This window comes from Lissotriton vulgaris, chromosome 8 (genome assembly GCF_964263255.1).
Source record: "Lissotriton vulgaris chromosome 8, aLisVul1.2, whole genome shotgun sequence".
In the NCBI taxonomy this organism is placed as follows: domain Eukaryota; kingdom Metazoa; phylum Chordata; class Amphibia; order Caudata; family Salamandridae; genus Lissotriton; species Lissotriton vulgaris.
The window spans coordinates 1,451,355,050-1,451,360,035 of NC_141696.1; the positions used below are offsets into that span (position 1 = coordinate 1,451,355,050).

General features: G+C 48.7%; 1 pseudogene; it reads left to right on the top strand.

Moving 5' to 3' along the window:
* Positions 1 to 838: 838 nt before the first annotated feature.
* Positions 839 to 2,386, top strand: LOC147698911 (endogenous retrovirus group PABLB member 1 Env polyprotein-like; annotated as a pseudogene).
* The last annotated feature ends 2,600 nt before the right edge of the window (positions 2,387 to 4,986 follow it).

Below are 4,986 nucleotides of genomic sequence, written 5' to 3' on the forward strand. Positions count from 1 at the left end.
TCAAGCAGAAGTTCCATGCAGTCTTCCACCCCCAGTCTGCTGGACTTGTTGAGCGACACAATGCCACACTAAAGCTAAAGTTAGCCAAGATAGTGGCTACCACGGGTCTGAAATGGCCGGACGCTCTCCCACTGGCATTGCTATCAATGCGTTCCACCCCCACCAAACACCACTTGACACCTTATGAAGTTGTTTTCGGTCGACCCATGAATGTCTGGTCTGCACCGAAACCAACTTCCATTCATGACGTCCCGGACGTCCTAATGTCGGATTATCTGTATAAATTGACTGAAACTCTGTCTGTCATTCATCAGCAGGTGCAGCAGGCCATCCCCGATGCTTCCAGGGGTCCGGGCCACGACATCCAACCGGGGGACCATGTATTAGTCCGGAATTTTCAACGGGCGAAGAGTTTGGAACCCCGGTGGACGGGCCCCTGGCAAGTACTGATCACCACCCGGACGGCTCTTCGAGTGGAGGGGAAACGGCACTGGCTGCACGCGCACCACTGCAAGAAGGTCTCCTCGACCCTGGCCACAGCAGAAAGCATCGACAACCAGGAAGAGCTCCTGAACAAGGATCGACCATCTCTAAACTGCTATCCCGATACCGAGGCACTTGAACTCGCAAAATTCTCTGATCCCACTGTGCCATCCAGAGAAGGGTATTTCCTGCGTCGAAAGGAGGGAGCTTCGGCTAAGTAGACCACGGACTAAGTTAAAATCTCAGAACGGTGACCTAAACACCACCAAGGGTCACCCGGAGAGGAGCTAAACGAAGTCTGTGGTTCTGCCCACTACCGAGCACCTTGAAGGTGATGGAAGCGCCAGATAAGAAGATGATGGAAGCGCCAGATAAGAAGATGATGGAAGCGCCAAATAAGAAGATGATGGAAGCAACTGGAAATACCCACTACAGAAACCCAAAGACTGACAATATGCACAAATCAAAGACAATCGCATTCTTCATTGTCTTCCTCTTTTGCCTCCTCCTCATGACTTCCTTTTGGATCCTGGAGGAAAGCAGACCTGCTCATCAGATATTGCTAACCACTGCCCAGCCTACTACCATGAAGGAACACTATTTGATCTCGCTTTCTCCTCAACTCAGAGAAAGGCGAAGGGAGTTCTGGAACAACTCCTTTGTACAGCTACTGCACCAGCACAATCTCGCCACCAATGCCACCAACTGCTGGATCTGTGGGTTGCTACCCCACGCCACTGGACATTCGATACCTTTTATCCCTTCGCCCTTCTCAATTCACGGCTCCTGCCTTGCTTGGCTGATTCTCCTGCAGGAGAGCTATAAGGACAATGCCACCTCCAGCAAAACCATGACACATTTCTTTCATGAGGTCTGGCGAAACAAAACAAAGACACACTTCTGCCCGCAGACCTCCAACGACTCTATCCACATGGACATCCCTGCTAAAGAACGAATTGAAATGCAGGTGTTCAACAATCCAACCAGACCCACTTTCTCCTACCTACGGAAACGAACAGCTGCCACTCTGACTGTGGTTCTATCTGTCATCAACGTCACAGGCCACATGTGCATAGAAGGGCTCGGGACACAGCTGGTAGGCCGCAGTGCTTGCCGCTTCACCAGAACTTTGGACTCTACTGACCCACCTTCCTTTGTATCCTCTCCAAACATGTACTTTGTTTGCGGCACCAAGGCTTACACCTGGCTCCCCAAAGGCTGGGGGGGAACTTGTTTCATCTCCTTCATCCTTCCTCCAACCTATGTGGCCCCGGCAAATCACCATAGACAAAAACGAGCCAAGGATATTGAACAAGCCGACTCAACAGGAGCACAGTTCCTCGATGCTATGAAGGGACTTGTTCCACTCTGGGGCCCGATGGCAAACAGCCGTGCCATCCGACATCTGACTCAGGCAGTCGAGACAACAATGAACATCACAGCTGGTATCCGGGCTAACAACACAGCCGAGCTTCAAGCGGTCCGCCTGGTGGCTCTCCAGAACCGCCTTGTTCTAGATGTGGTTCTTGCGGACCGTGGTGGAGCATGCCGCATTATTGGGTCCAGCTGCTGTACATGTATACCAGACAACTCACCTTCAGTGTACAAGGCCATCGAACACCTCCACAGACTCTCCTTAGAAGTCCACCAGGAGCAGGAAGAATGGTCGCTTGGTGGATGGTTCTGGAGTACTGTTAGGAACTGGGGCTAGAGACTGTTTTCTATTATCCTGATTCCCGTAGTTGTGATATGTGGACTATGCTTGGGAATTCAATGCCTGCCGCCTCTGTGTTCATTATGTATGCGTTGTATTTGCCCTAAGACTGTGGACCTTGGAAATGAACGCATGAGAGCATTATATGATGCCGAGGTTAGGAATTTGATGAGGATCGACATAGAGTAGACAAGCTGGCTAGATATGTTGAAAAGGGAGGACTGTTAAAAGTTAGGCTGCAACGTCAACATTATCGGCGCCATCTTGCCCCCTTTTCGAGCCCATTCATGCGCGCAAGCGGCAGCCATTTTGAGTACCATGGCCTCTCTGCCCATCACGAATAGCCAGCGCGTCTTTTTCTCTCTCTCCTGACCTCGCTAGCATCCCCCCCGCACGCTGACAGTCCCCGCTCTCACATGCCTTGGGTCATAAACCCCTTCAGCGCAGCTCTGCCTCGGAACCCCATCCTGTTCCCTGCGCGACACCTCCCTTCTTCCTTTCATGATCCCGGGTCCTTTGATAAAACCCCTTTCCTCTGTGCCCGTTTTTCTTACGTGTTCCCAGGCCGCCACCTGGCCCTGCGGATGCTGTTTATTGCCCCCCTGTACAGTATGAAGCCTCCCCCATCAAAGGATCCACGAGTTGATCAAAGCCCCCACCCTATGAGATCCGATCAATCCCATACATTCCGTGAATCGGCGGAATGTCCAGCTGCGCGATAATCATCACCTGTTGTGACCGGGGTGGGGACTTCAACTGTAAATGTGTGTGGGAACGGGCCTGAAGCGGGGATTCCGAGGATGTCTTTCCGTACATCAAAGTGTTGACAGAGATGTGTTTTATGCAATAAAACAATAAACTTGTGTATAAGAGGCCAGGCCACAGAGATGCGGTTAGAGCACCTCGAGAAGATACCCTGTTGTCTGATTTGATGTGTTCTTCTCCGTCGGAATAAAACTTCTGTTTCCTGCCTTCCAGTCTCCAGCGCCTGCCTCTTTGTTTGGTAACTTGAGTGGGTATAGAGGCGGCTAACGCCGGGCAACTCTGAAAAAGGTCTTCGGCCCTACCTTTTTCCACATCTGCAACAAATATCAGTTTGAAGATTGCCTCAGGGACTGTCTTATTGGGAGAATTGTGCTCCATCATACACCAAGGCCACATTTAACACACTTTCATGCAGCAGAACACATCAAGACAACTTGCTGTGCTGCACTGCACTGCCTAGGAGAGGGTGAAAAGGAATGCCCCATATTTACCTCGATATGGGGCAATCCTGCCCTCTTCCTTTCATGCAGTGCACTGCATCGAATTGGCTTGCTGTGTTGATTTGTTCTTAGTTTGAGATATGCCCCCATGTTTATCAACAGCTCGGAAAACATGATTCATGCATGTTGAGGTCTACATCTGGTTGAGAAGATGAGAGTGACAATATATGTCCCTTGACATTCACACACACACTACGCAATGGATGGGTTAAAAAATGGTTTATTAGGTGATAGATTTAAATAATTTCTGTCATTATTATCATCATTTTCATGTAATTATGAAAAACAATTAGTCACTATTTTGTCCTGTCTCACATGGCTTGCAATTGTATGCGCCATATCTGCTTCAGTTTCATCCTCCTCTTTCACTTAATGAGGACTTTATTTCTCATTGTCTCATCACACATTTGTTTAGAAACAGATTTTATGCAATACGGCACACACTAAGATAATCTTTCATCATCCTCACAACCATGCACCAAGGGGCAACTCTGGCATCTCTATAGGTGGTGAGATGTTGAACTAGGAGCTGTGGTGTTCTTCGTGCATCTACAGCTTTCATCAAGTCCTCGAACATGACCAGCTGCAGGTGCTCTATTAAAGCAGAGGAGCGCAGCCCCCTCCCACCACCAGCAAATAAAACAATAATAAAACCAGTTTTATTATCATTTTATTTTAATCCCCTGGACCCGCCCCCAGGACTATGGCGAGTCTTGGAGGTGGATCCAGGGTATGACACTACTAGTGGGGGAATGGTGGGCACTCCCTTTACTGTGCAAGAGATGTTTGGCCGGCTGTCTCAGGCCGGCCAAAAACTCATGCGAAGTGAAACTCTCTCCAGCACCAACTGCTTCCCTCCTGACAGCAATCCAGCTCTTCTTCCTGACAGTATGTCCTAAAACCAGAAGTGTTCTATATGATGTCAGAGGTCCAGTACTTATACCCATTTCAGCCTTTGAAGTAGGCAAACTTCAAAGAAAAGTCTTTGTCGTGCATAAGACCCTGCCTTTCCCTGAACAGACACACTACAGGAGGTGGAGACTTCTTTGTGTGAGGACAGGCACAACCCTATTCAGATGTCAGTGTCAACTCCTCCTACCAATCTAGCTCAGGACGATCCATCAGCCTGGTGATGGGCCATCAGGATATGCAGGGCACACCTCATCCACCTTTGTGTAGCTGTCTAAAGTGAATGCACAAAGAGCCCAACTGCCGTTCTGACCCAGACTTGTATTCAGAGACAGGCAGAAGCACACAATTGATAAAGTAAGAAAATGCCAACCTTCTAAAAAGTGGCATTTTCAGACCTACAATTTAAAAACAACCCTCACCAAAAGATGGTGTTTTTAAATTGTTAGTCCAGGGACACCAAACTCTAACTGTCTATCAGCTCCCAATTGGCAGATACATGTGTAAGATGTTACAAGGCAGCTCCAATGCTAACCTATGGGAGAGATAGGTGTTGCTGCAGTGAAAAAACAAAATTAGCAGCATTTCACTACAAGGTCTTATAAAACACAACAG